The sequence below is a fragment of the Mauremys reevesii genome, unplaced genomic scaffold (genome assembly GCF_016161935.1).
Source record: "Mauremys reevesii isolate NIE-2019 unplaced genomic scaffold, ASM1616193v1 Contig135, whole genome shotgun sequence".
NCBI lineage: Eukaryota > Metazoa > Chordata > Testudines > Geoemydidae > Mauremys > Mauremys reevesii.
The window spans coordinates 54535-76088 of NW_024100755.1; the positions used below are offsets into that span (position 1 = coordinate 54535).

General features: G+C 49.7%; 4 non-coding genes across 4 annotated transcripts; all 4 read right to left on the reverse strand.

The window, feature by feature from the left end:
- Positions 1-1534: 1534 nt before the first annotated feature.
- LOC120393004 lies at positions 1535-1730 on the reverse strand. Its single transcript, XR_005591856.1, has one exon. It is a non-coding gene; the product is annotated as a U2 spliceosomal RNA (small nuclear RNA).
- Positions 1731-5182: 3452 nt separating this feature from the next.
- Positions 5183-5254, reverse strand: TRNAE-UUC. The gene has a single exon. It is a non-coding gene; the product is annotated as a tRNA-Glu (tRNA).
- Positions 5255-7441: 2187 nt separating this feature from the next.
- Positions 7442-7550, reverse strand: TRNAL-CAA. The gene is made up of 2 exons: positions 7513-7550; positions 7442-7487 (listed from the first exon to the last, which is right to left on the reverse strand). It is a non-coding gene; the product is annotated as a tRNA-Leu (tRNA).
- Positions 7551-11475: 3925 nt separating this feature from the next.
- Positions 11476-11547, reverse strand: TRNAE-UUC. The gene has a single exon. It is a non-coding gene; the product is annotated as a tRNA-Glu (tRNA).
- Between the last annotated feature and the right edge of the window lie 10007 nt (positions 11548-21554).

Sequence of the window (21554 nt, forward strand, 5' to 3'; positions counted from 1 at the left end):
AAGATCCTCTTCTGACACTGGCAGACCAGGTGCCAGCTCATGCCAAGGCCCCTAGGCCTTACTGAAAAGTGACAAACGCATGGCTGGAAACTAGTCTTGCTCACCTGTTTGTTAGTGTTGTTAAAACAGGCATTAGCTTTATAAAAACGTGTTTAGAGTCTATGACAAGCTCGTGAGTTGCTGCATGCATTATTCTCACCTATAATAGCCGTAGCCCATGTTGTAAGGTGATATATAAGCGTTGGCACTAAAGCTGTAAAAAACCCCTTGCCGCCGCCACGCCACCCATCAGGAGAGAAGCATTACCAAGTGTGAAATGCCAGTTTACCAGAAGAGGCGTCATCTCCTTTCCAACAAGAGAAGGCCCTGACTGAGACATCAGGCAAGCCACTGTGGATCATCCGTGGACAAAAGACTTGGCTGATTGCTCCTCCTCACACACCTACGAGGAGGCAGAGCCCTGCACAAACACTTGCCCCCATCAGCTTGAGCTCTGGGGGAATGGAATAAAAATCCCTGTCAGGAAGAAACTGTTGTTCCCCCCTCCCCACGATGCTGCTTGGACTTCAGGGAGCCGGCACACCTTCTAAGCAGCAGCAAGGGATCCCGGCTGTTTGGCTAGGTTAGCCTAAGGACATACAGAGCTTGCGTGTTACAGCAGCTTCTACTACCCTGGGTAGCAAGATAGAGTCAGGGTGCCCAAGGGGTCTGTCTGTGACTCCATGTTAAGGCTGTTCTAGTGCCTGAGGAGTTCACACTTGATACTTGGTGGGTGAAATTAAAGTGAGGAGCCCCGCTGCCTGCCAGCCCCAGGCGCCGGGGGCTGCTGCTCTCTGGGGCTCTGGCCACACTAGAAAGGTAAGTTTCTAGCTTGCCTGGTTCAGAAAACCAGAAGGGAAAGAAAGAGAACCCACATTACATTTTTTAAAAAAAGAATCCTCCTGATTTGTAAGCCACTGTCATGATTTGGGGGATTTTCCAATAGCGAGGATGGCAACAATGAGAAGCTAAGGGTTATTATGTAGCATTTAGATTACAGTAGGCTTGGGGGGGGCGGAAATCAGGATTGGGGCCCCTGTGTGCCGGGTGCAGCACGACACCTAGTGCCTTGTCTTGATCTTACGAACCAAGATACATAGAACGTAGGCCGGGTGGGGAGAAGTCTGTGTAACTCATGGAGTTGTGGATATACACGTGACCTCAAATATTACCAACCGCCCCACCCCACCCCCCAAAAATACAAAAAAAAAACAAAAAAATCCCATCTCCCCAACAGACCCAGAATCTGGAAAGCATTTGTCCCTCATACTGTTGAAAAGACTCACAGCAGAAAGAAGGAGTCCAGCTTCTTAAATAACTCTCTAGCAAGACAAAGAAGAACCTCTCACATCTATAGACTCACAAAACACTTCCAAGAAACTGTAAAGAAAGAAAAACACCCAGATTTTTCTGCTACTTCAAAAAACATTTGCTTTAAAGAAAGTATCACAGTTCAACTCTTTTCTGCTTTTCTAACCAGAAGGTTCTCCTCTAAAGGAGATACACCGATCCTGGAAGCACTGCAATACCAGATCAATGCATAGGGCAGACAAAGCAAGCTTCTGTTCTAACCCCCCCTGCTTCAAAAATCAAGTTAATATACAGTCCTCACATCAAGGATGTATCAGAGATTAAACTGATAAGAACAGACACAACACTTTGATCTGAGCTCCAAGGAGCCCAAAAACAATATTCACATTCTGCTATGCACGCACACCCCTGCGCCCACCCATTTCGACCTCACCAGGACGAGCTCCCAGAACCGCAACAACCACCACAACTCGGGAACTCTACCTGAGAATCACTTCCCCAAAATGACTCCAGTGGAAGACTTCGAAGCAAGAACCCTTAACACACAATTCTGTTCAAAGACAGACAAGTCTTGCAGACGCCTTCCTCTCCCTAGTTTCCTCTATACTCCTAATTTCCATAAAGCCACCCACTGACCTGGACTACCAATCTCTCACGGTTAACTCTTACAGCAAAACAGGGTAAAGAAAGCCTATGCAGGCGCTATTCCACAGCCCGAGGCGCTTTTCTGCTCCTTCCCACAGAACTAGCTCAAACAGACAGTCAATTGCATCAAAGCAATTCCTTGCCATTTGGGGCATTGGTGCCCCTTAGTCCCTCTGAGGTGATCGGCTGCTTCCTTCTGGCCTGAAACGCTAGGAATCTGACTCAAAGGGCCACAGCCTTCCTCTTCTTCTGCGCCTATGAACTAGCACTCATCTAGGCAAAACGTTGACCATTTCCTAAGTTAAAACACTGGTGTTTTCCCAACAGGAAAGGGATGGACAATTTCTCTTCTGTGGGAAGACGAGGGAAACCATGCAATCACCTTCTGGAAGGTATATTAAGGAGGGCGGCAGAAGAGCCCTCACGGACTAGACTAAGAAAGCAGCTCTTGAACTGACCTTCCAGCAATGACAAACTAAAATCTGCAAGAGCAGCCTTTCAACTCAGGGGCCCAATAAGAAGCCGTTACCAATAACTAACCGAAGAGTTACAAATGACTCCAAACCAGACACTTTTAGGAAAAACCAAACGTTAACACAAACAACAACGCATTTCTTTGCTGCTCTTCAACCGTGATACTCTCCTCCACCGTTCCTCCCAAAAACATACAAAACCAAAGAGCCAGTAGAATGCACATCACAAAACAGTCCCCTGCTAGCTAGGAAACAATCTCACTAACATGAGAATCTTAAAGTAAATAAACCATTTTCAGAGCTCTGAGCTTTTTTCATATACTATAGATAAGCTTCAGCCAGTGACACCAGTTCAGGTAGCCCCCTTCTGTTTTTCTCACAGCAGGCAACAGCCTTGCCAAAGCAAAGCCTTAAAAAATTGGGTACAAACTCATCAACATTCCTCTCCACGGAAAAATGCAAAGGGAAATAGGCTGGCCAGGGGCATGAGGACAATGGCCCAGACAAAGGGGGAGGGACTTGGTCCAGGGGTGGAGGAAGACAGAAAAAGGGACAGGCATGGGATTGGCTTCCTGTCTTTTTTCCTTTGCTCAGCATTTTACCTGTGACTGTAATGGGGAGACTTGAGAAATACCTGTGATGCTGGTGAGGTAGGTGGCTGCCCCGAGAGCACAGAGCTGAGCATTTTCCACTGGGTTGCTGCCTGCACCCTCAGCGCCTGGCCATGATCATATAAAAGCAACAAAGAATCCTGTGGCACCTTATAGACTAACAGACGTCTATTAAGTCTTGCATCTGAAGAAGTGGGTATTCACCCACGAAAGCTCATGCTGCAGAACGTCTGTTAGTCTATAAGGTGCCACAGGATTCTTTGTTGCTTTTACAGATCCAGACTAACACGGCTACCCCTCTAATACATGATCATATAGTGGTTAGTGTTCTGCGCTCTGGCCGCAGCAGCCTAGGTTCGAATCCGGGTCACGGCATTGCTTTTTGGTGGGGAGGGGCTATCCTGCAGCACGCCTCGTGGCTCAGTCTGATGGCGTCCGTTTGCAAAGAGAGCCATCAGCCGGTCCTTAGTTTCTGCTTGGTAAAGGCAAGTCAGTGGGGTCCATTGGTCAGAAAAAGAGTACCAGGACTTCTTGCTGGGCGTCAGGGTCCAAAAGCAACACATTACCTACTGGAAAGGGCTGTGTTTCGAATGTCCATCCAGTGTGCGTTGAAGGGAAGGATCTGCGTGCCTGGGAAGCTGCGTCCCTCCAGAGGCGCTTGAGAAGCCAAAGGGGCCATGGGTGAGTTTGCGATGAGGTGAGTGTGAAGTGTGGAAGGGGGAGGGTGGCAAGAGGAGGTTTTGAGAGGAAAAAAGGTGCTGCTGAGCTGGTAGGTGAGGGTAAGGTCCCAGGCGGGTGTTGTGTGAGGAGCTGTGTAGGCCCGAAAAGGCGTTGTGCTGGGCAAGGGCAGGTGAGGAGGGCCAGGGCTTTTCCCAGGGCTGTTACTGCAGCCAAAGCCTTTGGGAAGCAGAAGAGGCCATCTCGCTAGAGGTTAAATTCACAACTCTTTCAACTCCCAGAGCCCGTCTACAGCACAGATGATTTGTATACACCTTCACCGTGAGCCAAATTGGCAGGTTTCCGGGAGCCCTGTGAGTCCGATGTTGTTTTAGTCTCCCTGCTGATTTATTAGGAGAATAAAAGATGGACACTAGAACTGAGGCAGACTACGGACACCGCATTCTGAGAAAACAATGGTGAACCTCCAACTCCAGCAGTGTGGGCCACATAGACAAGTAACCAGCACCCACAATCTTTACAAGCTTTTTTCCAAAATAACTCATCTTTTGGAAAAATAGGTTGAGCCTTTTTGACAATCTGGCTAAAGATTTTAGTGCCTAACTGGAGCCTAGTTCTTCTGCAAATCTGGCCCTAGCGGTGGGTGTGAGACCTTCTGAAAATTCTGGCCAATGTGTCTGGAAGCTCCAAGAAGCATCGCAACTTTGAGCATTTACTAGAACAGGATGAACAAAACCTTCCTTCCTTGACCGACAATCACCTTGATTCCAGGTTGAGGTTTCAAGAGAATTGATTTGATTCTTAGATGCACTGCGAAACAAACACCCTCCTGTAGACATTGGAAGGGGGAGGCTGAAATGGATCTGCCACTAAACCACGTTGCCTTTCATCAGTAGCCACCTGAGCAAGAGGGTAACCACTGGCCTAGAGGTGAAAGGCCCATAGCCCATGCTCAGAAGCCTTCAGCGGCTAGATCTGAGGAATGGAAAAGCTTAATGATCTTTCTCCGGGGTGTTACTTCCAAAGACTTGTATATAGCGCTGGGTGAAAGGTTTTTGGATGAATATTATATTTAGTGAAATATTTTGGTGGACCCAAAATGATTGTTTGGTTTGGTTTGGTTTCACCAAGAAAAGTGAAAAGAAAAGAAAAAGATCTTGGGTCAAAGTGCAATGTTGTTCTAATTTAGGTTAGGCTCGGTAAGAAGGAAAAACTAAATTGTTTGCACAAGTAAGTGTATTTGTGTAAAAGGGTGCAGAGGCTGGGCTTTAAGGGGCAGATAGCCATATTGTAGTAGTTGGAAGCTTTGCTTTCCCCATGGCCTCTAAAGAGTTTCCGAGCATTCTGAAGGAGGCCAGGAAGTTGCATTCTTCTGGTTGAACTCCAAGCGAGGAAGGCAAGGTAGGCTTTTGTTGAAGAGGATAACTCCCTGACCGGGAATCGAACCCGGGCCGTGGCGGTGAAAGCGCCAAATCCTAACCACTAGACCACCAGGGAGATAACAGCTGGGGGGGTTGGGCATAACTTTCTAGGCCTACGAAGAGGCCATTCGTTCATCTTCAAAGGAGGTTAACACAAGCTCTGAGCTCTTTGTTTCCTTACAGTTCCCTTCCTATTTTTAGCACTGATATGAAAAAGAAACAGAAAACATATTAAGACAATTTCCAGTATTGTTATACATTGAGGCCATGTCTTTTTTAAAAAAAAAAACAGTTTTGTTGCTATCTTGTTTTACTCTCCATGGGCTTACAGAAATGTATGAGGGATGAATAAGATGTGGTGGAATCGTCAGCCTTAAGCAATCTCCATCCCAATGAAGAGGGCTGGTGGAGGATTTGAGAAAGAAGCAGTTATCTCAACTACTGAGCGCTGGCGAAGATATAGAAATAAGTAGAGAAGCTCTAGATGGCTGCTCAGGGGGAGGGGGGCAATCAGCTTCTGAAAGGTTATTTTTTCCCTCTCTTGCCTGGGCTAGAAGAGACTCAACTCTCTTAGGACCATGGAATTGTCAATGTGTCTTGTCTTCATGATGTACTAAAGGTCCGAGACCGCCTCAGCTGGTTGAGAGGACAAAGAGTGGATTCCGTTATGCTCTGAGACTCTAAGGGAGAGAGTGATGTTGAAGAATGCAAGATGAAACGCCCAACGTGGGGCTCGAACCCATGACCCTGAGATTAAAAGTCTCATGCTCTACCAACTGAGCTAGTCCTCAAGGGGTAGCAAAGGCACAGACAGTGCAAAAGAAGAGCGAAGGAAGTTTCTTTGCGTGCTGAGATTCGTTTCCTGACATTTGCCTTCTTTCCTGGTTCCTTCACTCTCCAGCTAGCAAACAGGGCCGTTCCAAGGCTAGTTAGATGCTGGTGTCTAGACCAGAGAAGTGGGAAAATCATCTAGCAGCTGCTCAGAGAAACCTGGGTGGGAGGGTGGAATTTAGGATTCTCCCAGCAGGAGGAGGTGCTGTTTCTCAGAAAAAGCTTCTCAGCGCCCAAAGAGGGGGCAGAGAAGACAGTTCCCCGCCGGCCGCCAGACACATCTTTTCGCAGGGAATCAGAACCCCCTGGGGTAAAACTCTTCCAAGGATGTGCGGCTCCAGGAATGTCAGAGAAGGGAAGGACTGTTTGCTTTAGGAGGTGGGTGCGGGAACCTGCAGGTCCTTAGGTCCCTCCAGCGTCCGATGAAAGCATTTGGGGGGAAGGGGCCGGGATAGACAAAGACAGGAAAGATGGGCTTGCGGCTCCTATGCAAACACCATGTTGCCAGCGGTCCAAGAGAAGCGGGTGGGGGTTCGAGCATTTTGGCTGCTTCCTGAGGGCATGGAACTCACAACCTGGCAATGCTCAGAGCCCCGTTCCTCGGGAGTTTTCTTTGTGTTGGTCTTGTGATGCTGAGGGAGGAAGCTGAAGCATCATTTGAGTTTGTTTCAGTGCCTTCGGTTGGGCTAAGGTTGTGACCCTGAGCACAGGTGTTCCAGCTCTTAACCCTGAGGAATGGACAATGGACCAACTTAATCTGTTGGACAGAAAGTAGCCAGAAAAATCTAATGATGCTTCCGGTTCCTCTGTCAGGATCACAAGAGAAACACAAAAAATCCCAAGAGGAACAATTCTTCTCTGCTTTTGTTACCTCCATCGCAACCCTCTCCACCTCTTCTTCTGCCTACCTAGCGGCTCTTTGATGGAGAAAGATCCTGGAGCGGATAGAATTTCTGAGATACAAACTGAGAGAGAGGCTTTGAGACCTCCTGATAGGATGTTGCCACAATCTACCAGGGCTCTTGGTTGTAGCGGCCTCCGGTCTCTGCTCCTATGTTGTCAATTCTGTGCCCTCATGAAGCAGCCAAACCAGAGTACGTAGAGCACCCAGTTTAGGGCTCAAGCCCAAACCCTGAGACTAAGAGTCTTACCTTCCCTTTATCAGTGTCTACTGTACTGCTCCCTTCTTCCTCCACCTGTATATGTTTGACATCCATACCTGCCCAAGATCAAGCAATGCCAACTTTCTGGTGGGGAATAAACTGGAATTTACCCAACTAGGTGCCTTGAGCGCATGGATTCTGAAGGTATTTACGATTCCCTCTAATTTCTCTTGCCGCTACTCTAAGAAAGCTCCTAAACAAGGGCTCTTCCAGTATGTTACAAGGGCAATTGAAACCAGGCCACCTCTTGAGGTGGAATCAAGAGGTTGTGTCAGGAGTGGGATTTGAACCCACGCCTCCTGCAGGAGACCAGAAGCCCCAGTTGTGGGAAAGACAGAGCCTTGAGTCTGGCGCCTTAGACCACTCGGCCATCCTGACGCTGGGACAAAAGCAGCTCTCTCAACCCTCCTTTTCTTCAATATTGTATGAGCCGCTCAAGGAGGCCAAGACAGCATCTCTCGTTCAACACCTACATCACATCTGGTTTTTAGACACCATCACCCTCATCTAAAGTTTCAGGTTTCCTACAACCCTGTGCCTTCTGAGGTGTTCTAATCTCCCCCCTCACTTATTAGATGGACACTAGGACAGAGGCAGAATAGAGACACTTAGCTTAATGAGAACCTCAAACTCCCGCACGGTGGGCCACAGAGTCAAGCAGCCAGCACTCACAATCGGTACCGGCCTTGTTTGGGTTTTTTTCCCAAACTAGCTCAGCACTCAGGGTGTTGAGCCCTTCTGGAAATCTTGCAAAAGAGTTTGGAGCCTGAATGGGTGTTGAGTTCTTAAGAAAACCTTGTTTTTGTTTTGTTTCCCCAAGAAAATTGGGGACAAAAGATTAATCTAGGGTGAACCTGGATGTTTACTGCTGTTTTCGTTCAGCTCCACTAGGCTCTTTCGAAAGCTGGTCCGTTCCCCATTACAGAGGGTCCAAGCAGAGAGAGTGAAGGAACCCCTGTGCTCAGCATCACAACCTGAGCCCGAGGAAAAGCACTGAAACACGCTCAAATGACGCTTTAGGTTCATCCATCAGAATCACAAGAGCAAGACAAAGACATCTCAAGAGGAAGAGTCCTCAGTTTTCATTTACCCCATCGCAACCCTCTTCACTTCTTCTTCTGCCTACCTAGAGGCTCATCCAGGAAAATCACTCAACTGATTATAATTTGGGCAGAGAAACCCAGGCAGGGCTTGTGCTCCCCCTCCATGTGAGCGGATAGCACTCTGACTTCATCTACGGGGTCTCTCAGCTTTGGCTTCCCCAGTTTGTCAACTCGGTGCAGGCAGGAAGCAGGCTCTCCTCGGCTTTGGCAAGCCACTTTCTGTCCAAATTGGGAAACCGGTCCACTCTCCATTCCCCTGTGAGAACAAGAGCAGAGAGTTCACCAGCTGAACCCAATCCGAGGCATTGAAAAAAATGGAATTATGCTTCCCGTTCCTCCGTCAGGATCACCAGGGAAACACACCAAAATCCCAAGAGGAACAACTCGTCTCTGTTTTATTTACCCCCAACGCAATCCTCTCCGCTTCTTCTGCCTCCCTCGAGGCTCTTCCAGGGACAAAACTCATTGAGCTGATAGGATTTGGGGGATGGAAACGGAGAGAGGGGGTTTGACACCTCCTGAGAGGATGTGGACGCGATAGAACAGCTCTCTCGGTTTTAGAAGCCTCCTAGCCTGGCTCTTTTGTTGTCAATTCTGTGCCATCAGGAAGCAGCGAAAGCAGGGTAGGTAGGGCACCCGGTGACGTTGCACTCCATACGTTTTATGAAAAGATGCTTATAAGTGTGAGTATGATGTAAGTGGAATATGCTTGATGCAAAAGGTCTCTTGTAAGGTATCATAACAAAGGTTCTAACCTACTGAATATATGCCCCCTATTTGTATGCATGTCTCATTCTTGTCTCTGAAGCTGGAAATATGAAGTCTAACTCTGAGGTCCTATTGTAATTGTGCAAAGCGTGGGCCACTAATGGCGGTTTAAAACCTTGACGGCTCCCATTGACAATTGGTTGTAAATGGTTTATTGACCTGCAAACCTTCCTGTGTACGTGTGGGCCAACCCAGGAAGAATGGAAACTAGGGGGTCTTACAGAGACCACGATAGTGGAATCCATCTTAAATCTGGTATTTTCCATTTAGAAGGAAGGGTGAGGACCCAGAGAGACAAAAGATTCCCGCCTTATGCCAAAGCTATAAAAGGGGTGAAGCAGGACAAAGGGGCTGCCAGTCATGAGAAAACCCCTGCCAGTCATGAGAAAACCTAAGATGTCTGCTGGAAGTAACAAAGACCGAAGCAGGGGAAAGGATTGGGCCCAGACTAGGCAGGAGTCTAGTCTGTGAAAGAAGCTGATTGGAACACCTCTGAGGGTGAGCTATTCCTGAATCAGTTTCTTAATGTATTAGGCTTAGGCTTGCGTGTTTTGTTTTAGTTTGCTTGGTGACTTCCTTTGTTCTGTCTGTTATTACTTGAAATCACTTCACTCCTACTTTTTAACCTTAATAAAAATGACTTTTGTTTATTAATAAACCCAGAGGAAGTGATTAATCCTGGGGAGCAAACAGCTGTGCATCTCTCTCTATCAGTGATCTAGAGGGTGAAGAATTTAGGAATTTACCCTGTATAAGCTTTATAGAGAGTACAAGGGATTTATTTGGGGTTTTGGATCCCACTGGGAGCTGGGTGCTGGAGACAGGTGCTGAGCTGTTTTGAGTTAAAGTCTGCAGCTTTGGGAGTGTGGCCCAGAGCCTGGGTCTGTGTTGCAGCAGGCTAGGGTGTCTGGCTCAACAAGGCAGGGTTCTGGAGTCCCAAGCTGGCAGGGAAAACGGGCTCGGAAGTAATTTCAGTCCCAAGGGGATCTCTGTGACCGAACCCATCACAGTGGCGTAGTCGAGCAGGATATGTGCACAGCTGATTGCTTTGAGACACTGGTAGTGATTTTTAAGTGTGTTGCCCGGAGGACAGACAAAGTGCTTATTCGGGAAAGGGAAGATGACAACTTTGGTTGCCAAATTGGCTGGGAAAGCTCTGGATATATTCAGTAAGATGCCTATTGCTGATGCTTCAAACTATGGTCTATTTAAGGAATTGGTTTTGAAACAGTTTCAGATTAGGCCCGAAACCTAGAGGGTTAAATTCACAACTCTTTCAACTCCCAGAGCCCTTCTACAGCACAGATGATTTGTATACACCTTCACCGTGAGCCAAATCGGCAGGTTTCCGGGAGCCCTGTGAGTCCGATGTTGTTTTAGTCTCCTACTGATTTATTAGGAGAATAAAAGATGGACACCAGAACTGAGGCAGACTACGGACACCGCATTCTGAGAAAACAATGGTGAACCTCCAACTCCAGCAGTGTGGGCCACATAGACAAGTAACCAGCACCCACAATCTTTACAAGCTTTTTTTCCAAAATAACTCACCTTTTGGAAAAATAGGTTGAGCCTTTTTGACAATCTGGCTAAAGATTTTAGTGCCTAACTGGGAGCCTAGTTCTTCTGCAAATCTGGCCGTAGCGGTGGGTGTGAGACCTTCTGAAAATTCTGGCCAATGTGTCTGGAAGCTCCAAGAAGCATCGCAACTTTGAGCATTTACTAGAACAGGATGAACAAAACCTTCCTTCCTTGACCTACAATCACCTTGATTCCAGGTTGAGGTTTCAAGAGAATTGATTTGATTCTTAGATGCACTGCGAAACAAACACCCTCCTGTAGACATTGGAAGGGGGAGGCTGAAATGGATCTGCCACTAAACCACGTTGCCTTTCATCAGTAGCCACCTGAGCAAGAGGGTAACCACTGGCCTAGAGGTGAAAGGCCCATAGCCCATGCTCAGAAGCCTTCAGCGGCTAGATCTTAGGAATGGAAAAGCTTAATGATCTTTCTCCGGGGTGTTACTTCCAAAGACTTGTATATAGTGCTGGGTGAAAGGTTTTTGGATGAATATTATATTTAGTGAAATATTTTGGTGGACCCAAAATGATTGTTTGGTTTGGTTTGGTTTCACCAAGAAAAGTGAAAAGAAAAGAAAAAGATCTTGGGTCAAAGTGCAATGTTGTTCTAATTTAGGTTAGGCTCGGTAAGAAGGAAAAACTAAATTGTTTGCACAAGTAAGTGTATTTGTGTAAAAGGATGCAGAGGCTGGGCTTTAAGGGGCAGATAGCCATATTGTAGTAGTTGGAAGCTTTGCTTTCCCCATGGCCTCTAAAGAGTTTCCGAGCATTCTGAAGGAGGCCAGGAAGTTGCCTTCTTCTGGTTGAACTCCAAGCGAGGAAGGCAAGGTAGACTTTTGTTGAAGAGGATAACTCCCTGACCGGGAATCGAACCCGGGCCGTGGCGGTGAAAGCACCAAACCCTAACCACTAGACCACCAGGGAGATGACAGTTGGGGTTGGGCATAACTTTCTAGGCCTACTTTCTGTCCAACTGAGGCCATTCGTTCGTCTTCAAAGGAGGTTAACACAAGCTCTGAGCTCTTTGTTTCCTTACGGTTCCCTTCCTATTTTTAGCACTGATATGAAAAAGAAACAGAAAACATATTAAGACAATTTCCAGTATTGTTATACATTGAGGCCATGTCTTTTTTTTTAAAAAAAACAGTTTTGTTGCTATCTTGTTTTACTCTCCATGGGCTTACAGAAATGTATGAGGATGAATAAGATGTGGTGGAATCGTCAGCCTTAAGCAATCTCCATCCCAATGAAGAGGGCTGGTGGAGGATTTGAGAAAGAAGCAGTTATCTCAACTACTGAGCGCTGGCGAAGATATAGAAATAAGTAGAGAAGCTCTAGATGGCTGCTCAGGGGGAGGGGGGCAATCAGCTTCTGAAAGGTTATTTTTTTCCCTCTCTTGCCTGGGCTAGAAGAGACTCAACTCTCTTAGGACCATGGAATTGTCAATGTGTCTTGTCTTCATGATGTACTAAAGGTCCGAGACCGCCTCAGCTGGTTGAGAGGACAAAGAGTGGATTCCGTTATGCTCTGAGACTCTAAGGGAGAGAGTGATGTTGAAGAGTGCAGATGAAACGCCCACGTGGGGCTCGAACCCATGACCCTGAGATTAAAAGTCTCATGCTCTACCGACTGAGCTAGTCGGGCAAGGCCTCAAGGGGTAGCAAAGGCACAGACAGTGCAAAAGAAGAGCGAAGGAAGTTTCTTTGCGTGCTGAGATTCGTTTCCTGACATTTGCCTTCTTTCCTGGTTCCTTCGCTCTCCAGCTAGCAAACAGGGCCCGTTCCAAGGCTAGTTAGATGCTGGTGTCTAGACCAGAGAAGTGGGAAAATCATCCAGCAGCTGCTCAGAGAAACCTGGGTGGGAGGGTGGAATTTAGGATTCTCCCAGCAGGAGGAGGTGCTGTTTCTCAGAAAAAGCTTCTCAGCGCCCAAAGAGGGGGCAGAGAAGACAGTTCCCGCCGCCGCCAGACACATCTTTCGCAGGGAATCAGAACCCCTGGGGTAAAACTCTTCCAAGGATGTGCGGCTCCAGGAATGTCAGAGAAGGGAAGGACTGTTTGCTTTAGGAGGTGGGTGCGGGAACCTGCAGGTCCTTAGGTCCTCCAGCGTCCGATGAAAGCATTTGGGGGGAAGGGGCCGGGATAGACAAAGACAGGAAAGACGGGCTTGCGGCTCCTGTGCAAACACCATGTTGCCAGCGGTCCAAGAGAAGCGGGTGGGGGTTCGAGCATTTTGGCTGCTTCCTGAGGGCACGGAACTCACAACCTGGCAATGCTCAGAGCCCCGTTCCTCGGGAGTTTTCTTTGTGTTGGTCTTGTGATGCTGAGGGAGGAAGCTGAAGCATCATTTGAGTTTGTTTCAGTGCCTTCGGTTGGGCTAAGGTTGTGACCCATTCATATATATAGTATGAACTATATACACTAACTATACTACAAACGAATAAAGTTAACTACAACTATATAAATCTGAACTATATATACAAGAATTAACGAGAGAAACTACGAGTAGCTAGGGAAGTGGAGGTCAGCTAAGCCGCGCTCCACTGTTCCAACGACCGACACGGGCAGTAAGAAGGAACTGAGGAGCGGGTGGGTCAGTAGTGGTATATATCTGGCGCTATAGCGGCGCCACTCCAGGGGGCATCCATCCGACCCACCGAGTGTTGCTTGGGTAAAAATCTTCCGACGAACGTGCACACGGCGTGCGCACACCTAACTGGAATGCATATGAGCAATCACTCGAAGAAGAACTCCTTCTTTCTTGTATATTGCAAAGAAACCTGGTGTTATTTTTCACCAAGGAAGCTGGTAGATGTTTGAACACAAAGTATTGCAGCTTGGGAACAATCCCCCAGAAATGGCATCTTCCCCCCCTCCACCCCGGAGCTTCCCTGCCTGAACGTAAAGAGTGCGCAGCGCGCGTCTCTCTCCCTTGCTGCTGCTGCTGCTGCTGCCGCCCCCTAAGGGCTACAGCATAAGAGCAGTGCTAGCTGCTGTAGCACCTCAGGAGGGAGGGGACCCTGCCATTTTTGGCAGCCTTCCTCTCCCGCTACCTGGAGGAGACACGAAGGGGACTTCCGGCCAGGAGACGGACTTCACTCACCTTAGCAGCTGCTGGGGCTTCTGTGAGTGTTTGACCCTATGATTCCACCCCCGCCCCTGCCCCTGCCCCTGCCCCTGCCCCATGCTGGGGAAGGGGCAGCCCCATCCCCCATCCAGAGTGAAGTTATGGTGAGGGGCAGCAACATGGAAGGCCACCTGTGATGGCAACCCCCCCATCCAGTACCCATCATAGAGGAGGTGAGTGAGCTTTCTGGACCTGAGAGGGGCCCTACGAGCATGTGCAGTGACTGTGGTGCGGAGTGAGTGTGCTGTGGGGGCAGAGGGGCAGAAGAGGGGTCCCTCCCCTGGAGCTTGCTGCTGCCAGTGGTGGTGATGGGGAGTCCTCTCTGGCCCTAGCCCTGGGGCAGCCTGTCTGCACCCCAAGTTCCTCATCCTCAGCCCTTCCCCACCCCAAAGCCTGCACTCCCAGCACTGAGCACACTCCTGCACTGTGAACCTCTCATCCCCAGCCCCACCCCAGAACCCTCACCTGAGGGGAAAAACATGCAACTTAAATTTGGTGGTCAGTTTGGAGTATCATTTTGTTTAGCATGATACTTGACTATTTTACACCCCTTCAAAGTATGTAACTGGTCGTATACAGGTGTTACGAGGTGGGAATGTGCTTAATGTTTTCTCTGAATACTGTCTGTGTGCCTCAGTTTCCCCAATGCATTTCTTAAGGCTCTAGATGGTGGGATAAGGGGGTGTGATTGTTGTAAAGCCCTAGAGGGCCAGTGTGATGGTGTCTGCACAGAGAATGGCCGAAACCCTGTCTCCAGGCAACTGATGGCCTGAGCCCCTCCCCTGCAAAGGTGCCAGCTGAAGGTGTTGGAGACAAAGAGATCAGGTGAGCAGAGAGGAGTGGGGGCTGGAGGGGGTTTGGGAGTCTGGAGCTGGCCCGGGACCAGGCGTGAAGTGCAGACAAGGGGGGGTCTGGCTCACTGCCCCCAGAATGGACCCGGCCTAGGGGTCCGGTTCACTGTACCTACAAGCTCTGTTTTACACCCTGTTCCTGTCATCGAATAAATCTCTGTGTTACTGGCTGGCTGAGAGTCACGTCTGACTGCAAAGTGGGGGGGCGGGACCCTCTGGCTTCCCGAGGACCCCACCTGGGCGGGCTCGCTGTGGGAAGCGCACAGAGGGGCAGAAGATGCTGAATGCTCCAAGGAGAGACCCAGGAAGGTGAAGCCGTGTGAGCTTCTTGCCCAGAAAAAGTCTGCTCCGAGGGAGAGGAGGCTCCCCAAAGTCCTGCCTGGCTTGGTGGGGAGCAGTTCCAGAGCATCGCCCAGGGACTCCGTGACACCCGGTACCCACCACAGGGAAGGCGAGTGGGCTTTCTGTGCAGTGACTGTGGCGCAGAGTGAGTGTGCTGCGGGAGGTGGGGACGATGGGTCCCTCCTCTGGAGCTTGCGGCTGCTGGTAACAGGGAGGGGGGTCCTCTCTGGCCCTAGCCCTGGGGCAGCCTGTCTGCATCCCAAGTTCCTTATCCCCAGCCCTGCCCCACCCCAGTCCCTGCACCCCCAGCCCTGAGCACCCTCCTGCACTGTGAACCCCTCATCCCCAGCCCAACCCCAGAGCCCACACCTGAGGGGAAAAACATGCAACTTAAATTTGGTGGTCAGTTTGGAGTATCATTTTGTTTAGCACAATACTTGACTATTTTACACCCCTTTAAAGTGTATAACTAGTTGTATACAGGTGTTACAAAGTGGGGCTGTTCTTAATGTTTTCTCTGAATACAGTGTGGGTGCCTCAGTTTCCCCTGTGCATTTCTCAAGGATCTAGATGGTGGGATAAGGGGGTGTGATTGTTGTAGAGCCCTAGAGTGCTAGTGTGATGCCGTCTGCACAGAGAATGGCTGAAACCCTGTCTCCTGGATACTGATGGCCTGGGCCGCTCTCCTGCAAGGTGCCAACTGAAGGTGTTGGAGAACAGAGAGATCAGGTGGCCTCCTAATGCCTGGAAAAGAGACAAAGGCCAGAGGAGGGAGTGTCAGTGCCTGTGCAGACTTCCGGGAAGCGCACGGTGTGGAAGGGGATGCTGGGATGCTTTGGAACAACTCCATACAAAGCCAGTCAGGACTCTGGGGGAGCTTTCTCTATCGCAGCAGACTGTCTCCAGTGCAGGAAGCTTACACCTTCCTGGGTCTGACCTCGAAGCATTCAGCCCTTCCACACTGTGCGCCTTATGCAGCCAGTCTGCCCAGGCAGGTCCTGGGGAAACCAGAGGTCCCTGCACCCCCAACTCCACAGTCAGACGTGACTCTCAGCCAGACAGTAAAACAGAAGGTTTATTAGATGACGGGAACACAGTTTAAACAGAGCTTGTTGGTACAGAAAACAGGACCCCTCAGTCAGGCCCATCTTGTGGGGTGGGGAGCCCAGAACCAAGTTCTGTGTCTCTCCCCATTTCCCCAGCCAGCTCCAAACTGACACTCCCTCCTCTGGCCTCTGTGTCTCTTCTGGACAAGGAGGCCACCTGATCTCTTTGTCCCCAACACCTTCAGTTGGCATCTTGCAGGGGAAACTGAGGCACCCACACAGTATTCAGAGAAAACATTAAGAACATTCCCACTTTGTCACAACAGGTGCAACAAAATATAATACCATATATTGAAGTAGGCAAGTGCCGCTTCTGACTTTCCACTTTTAATTGACCCTTGTAATCTTGTGGCACTGACGCGTTGTAGCTTCATTTTATATCGGCTTACAGGGCGGGAGCGGGGGGGGCACCACCATTTTGGGCCCCACCAAAAATTATACAAACCTGTCGCCTATAGGCAGGCATGGGGGTTTCTGGCAGGCGAGGGAGAAGGTGAAAGGAGGCGAGTGGTGGGTGGGGACTGACTAGGAGGGACGCAGCAAGCCAGCGGGGGGCTAGGGGGTGAAGAGGGGTGTGATGGTGGGGCCCAGCAGGGAGGGGGCAGGTCCTATTTTACTGCTGTGATCTGGTCACCCCATGTGCAGTTTCTTCCTGCCCCCACCGAACCTTGTTTCGATGGGGCGGAGCTGGGGAAGGAGGGTTTGTTTCCATGGGGCCGGGCGGCGCTGGGGGGGGGAAGAAGGGGGCAATTTTATATTAATAAGGAAATGTTTTATAAATTTTAATAAAATAAACATTAGTGAAGAAAATCAGTTGTACAACTATCAAAACAAATTATTTTCCTGATATGAAAGTGCAAATCAGCTAATTAATATATGATGCAATGTATGTAATAGATAATTTTGTTATTATTTATATAGTCATGGAAAGTAAATAATACATGGAAGAAATGAAAGGGTTTTCTTTAAGTGTTTTTTTGTTTTAGTCATCCCTGCCGGGGCCCCATCGAAACTGTTCGAATTGGGCCCCGCACTTCCTGAAGCCGCCCTGGCAATGAGGCTAATCATCTAGTGGAACAAGCTCCGCAAGAGACGTGGTTAATTCCCCATCACTGCCCTGTGTAAATGAAGACCGCAGCTCTTGCTGCAAGACACCTGGTGTGTGGGTGTCCCTGTTCCCCCTTCAGAACCTCTGGTACATGGTGCTTCCCTCCTCCCAGTTCAAGATCCCCATCATGTGGGTGCTCCCATCCAGGATCTCTGGTGGGTGTCTCTGTCCCCCACCCCATGAACTAGCTCCAGTGTGTGGTTTCCCCTGCCTGCCCCCATCCGGGATCTGTGGGTGTCTCTGTTCCCCTTTTCAAGATCCGTGTTGCAGGGGGGCATCCCTCCCCCCAAGTCAGACTCCCCATCGTGTCGGTGCTCCCATCCCCCCTTCCAGGCTCTGCGGGGGGGGGTGTGTGTGTCTAAAAAGAGACTGTGTCTCACTGTCTTGCCCAGGCTACACTGCAGGGGCTATTCACAGGTGCGATCCCACTACTGATCAGCACAGGAGATTTGACCTGCTCTGTTTCCAACCTGGGCCGGTTCACCCCTCCTTAGGCAACCTGGAGACCCCAAACTCCCCCGGGATCACCATATTGATGCTGAACTTAGTGCGGACACCCAATCGGCACAGCCCCCTGCAGCCCAGAACTCCTGAGCTCAAGCGATCAACTGGCCTCAGGCTCCCCAGGAGCTGGGATCACAGGTACCAGCCATGGAGCCTAGCTTGTTTCTCAGCCTGGCAGCTGGAGCTTTAAACTCTGCTTGTGAGCTCTGTGCCTTGGCCAGATGGGGACAGCCTGGAACTGGGAAATGCTCCTGCTCCCCCCGCCCCCGTCTCATGTCAGGGTGCAGGCACCGCTGTCCTCCCAGGTAAGATCCCGGATGTTTCGGTGCCCCCTTTCCCCGCCCAGGTGTCCGGGTACCTCTCCCCCCCCATACAGAATCCTGGATGTGTGGGTGTCCATCCCTCTGCAGAGGATCCCGGAGTGTGGATGCCCTTGTCCCCCCCACAACATCCTGGGTGTGTGGGTGCCACTCTCCCCCCCCCCCCGTAGATCTCTGGTGGGTGGGTCCCCAGGGTGTGAGTGCTCCCATCCCCCGATACAGGCTGGGGGGGTTATAACTGGCTCTCCCTGTCCTGCCCAGGCGGTGCTACAGCAGCTGTTCACAGGGGCAGCAGCCCCACTGTCAACCTGCAGCTTTAACCTGCTCCAGGGGTGACCTGCTTCACCCTCCTGTGGGAGCCCGGGGACCCCGAACTTCCCAGAATCACCTGATTGATGCCGAGCTTAGCACAGACACCGGCTCAGCCTGGCAGGGAGCTGCCCTGAGCCCTGACAATCAGCTTCCCTCCGCCTCCTGCTGCACAGCGAGGATCCCACGCGAGAGCTTCGTGCCCAGTTCGTTCAGGAGCGTCCCAGGCTCCAGCTGTAAACTCTGCTGGTCAGTTCTGATCTTTGGCCACACGGGGGCGGCACTAACGGTCCCATCTAAACGCTGTTTGCGTTCGGCCCTTCGGATCCCAGATTGTAACCCGCGGGCAGATCTCTGAGCGCAGCCAAATCCCTCCCCAAACTGAACATTGAAGCAGCAGCTCCCGTTGGAAAGATCAGGATTTTTGCCTTTAAAAACAAGGGAAATATCTGCAGTGAGAAACTGAAGAAGCTCAATTGATTTCATTGACTCCATGAATGTTCCTCTGTGTCCCCCTAGGAGTCATGCCCCACATTTTGGGGACCACTGAACCCTACTCGCTAAGCAGGGGCTAGTGATGCCAAAGCCCAGGGAAAGGGAGAACAAGTGCAGGGCCCCCAGCACTGGAGCCATGTGAAGGGGCTGCAGGAGAGGGGCAATGGCTGGTGGCCCAGGGAATTAAGGGCAAAGGGGGCACAGGAGGGGGCAGGAGTTAGGGGTGAAGGAGGTGCAAGGGTTGGGAGTGCAGGAGCTAGCGGTAAAGGGGGAGTGGGGATCATCCAGGGGCAATGGGGAAGTGCCAAAGTACAAGCTTTGCCCAGGGCACCATTTTCCCTAATGCTGGTCTGAGCAAACAATTGGAAATGACCCTTCAGTGAGACCAGAACCATAGTGTAGAAAAGCCCCTTTGTTAAGTGGTGGGGGCTGAGGGCTTAGGGAGATGGGTTAGAAAACAACAGCCACTTGTCTGTGGAGATTTGATTCGTGCCTGCTAGGCCAGGCTGGGGTGTGGTGTCTCCATGGCTGCACTTCCAGTGTCTGATCTGCCACAGGGAGCCAAGTCTAGACATACTCAGAGGCTCTATGCCAGGGTTCCTCAAACTTCCTTTCACTACAACCCCTTTTTGCCAAAAAAAACCCAAAAAACTTACTACCTGACCCTAGAAAGACGCACCAAGCCCCTCTACACTGAGCACAGGCAGAGGAGACAAAGCCTGAGCCCTGCCCCAGTTGGGGGAGGGCAAAACCAGAGCTTGAGGGATTCAGCCCTGGGTGGTGGGGCTCAGACTTTTGGTTTCAGCCCCAGGCACCAACAAGTCTAATGCCAGCCCTGGCGACCCCATTAAATCAGGGTTATGACCCACTTTGGGGTCCTGACTCACAGTTTGAGAACCACTGCTCTAGGCTGATGGGAGAGAGTTTTCCTGTGGGTGTAGTTAATCCACTTCCCAAGAGGTGGCAGCTATGTCAGTGGGAGAAGCTATATCAGTGGGTGTGCAAGCTGTGGTGTTTACCACATTTAAGAAGTTTAATCAAACCCCATTTTGAAAACCACCTGTGGTCTGGGAATGGCAAAGGAGCTCGATGAAGCAGGGTCTGTCCTTCAAAGTGGTGGACATCATGATTCCATACTCCTGTTGTCATTGGGGATATTGCTCAGTGTTAGAGTGCTTAACTGCAGTTCAAATAGTCCTCAGTTCAAACCCCCGTGTTGTCTTATAACCTTCTTTCTTTTTTTTTAAAAAGTTAAACATTTTCATTTCCATTCTCCATTATGTTCAGGGGCTCCTCTATACAGGAGTGCTTGATAACAATGTAAACACTCAACATTTTGCTGTCCAAATGCACAAAAACCTAGCAAAGCTGTCCATCAGCTGAAATCAGATCCAATCCTCTAAGTGTCTAGTTTATGTTTTCATCAGTTAAACAAAGGTATCATACGAATGTACATTTGCAGATCCCTCTTCTCCAGGAGCTATGTTGTGCAGAAGAAGAAGAACCACATCCAGCTGCAGTTCAGGAGTCTGATGACCAAAGAGCCACAAAGTGTTCTCAGGGCTGGAGAAAAATGCCGTCTAGTGAGCTATTGAACGAGCTCAACCTGTTTAGCTTATCAAAAGAAGATTGAAAGGTGACTTCATTGAAGTGTTGAAGGGCCTTAATGGAGACAAAAGATTGGGTATTAAAGGGCTTTTTAATTGAGGAGAGAAAGGCATAACAAGAGCTTGTGGCTGGAAGGTGAAAAGAAACAAATTCATATTAGAAATAAGACACAAATATTCAACAGCGAGGATGATTCACCACAGGAACAAGCTACCAAGGAAAGTAGTGGATTCTCCATCTCCTGATGTCATTTAATGAAGACTAGATGCCTTTCTGGAATGTGTTTGCCCCAAAAGTAGCTCTGGTGTCATACAGGAGGCCTGTGATATGCAGGGGGTCAGATTAGATGCTCTAATGGTCTCTTCTGGCCATATAGTCGACTAATTTCTGAAAAACTGAGTGTAGCATTGGGAACTGTTTCCGATGTTTTCCTGTCTAGCCGGCTTGCTTCCTAGAACAAACGCTCCTTGAGTGGGGTGATCCACAGGGAGTAGCTCAAACCTCCAAAGTGCATGTGCAGGGGCAGGACATTGGCACAGCAAGAGAGGGGTGTGGCAGTGACATCACAAAGGCTTTTTGCAGGACCTCAGGCTATTGGTCAAAGGTGGTGGGGAGGTGGTGACCTCACAGAGAGATGCTGACATCAGCCAGGCAGGACAGGGGTGAGGGGCCAGGGAAACCTCAGAGACCCCTGTGGCTTTGCTTCAGCAAGACTCCTTCTCCAGGTCTCTCTTTGAGGACTGAGAGAGTATTCAGGTTCACGGACGTGAGTGCCAGGAGGAAGCTTTTTCGAGTTTTCTCCTTCCCTTTTCCTGATTTTACTAGAAAACAGCCATTGCTGTTTAGAAGGTTGAAGCCTCCTCGAGGTTTGAAACCTGTTCAGTCTGATCCATCTGGTGACAGTTGAATTCTAGGCATGGAAAACACGAACTTAAGGAGGCAGAATTTTATTCCGCACCTGGGATTTTGTCCCTTAGAATCACTGGGGTCATTAGGGTTTGTCCTTTCTGTTTCACCTTTTCCTCCATCCATCCATCCATCCCTCCCTCCTTTCTCTTTGTCTCTTGCTTCTTTTGTCCTTTCTCCTGTTCCCCTCCCAACACCAGGAGGGGTGTGCGTATGTGTCTCAGGGGAATGCTCTGCAGCTCCCACTCTGGGAGGTC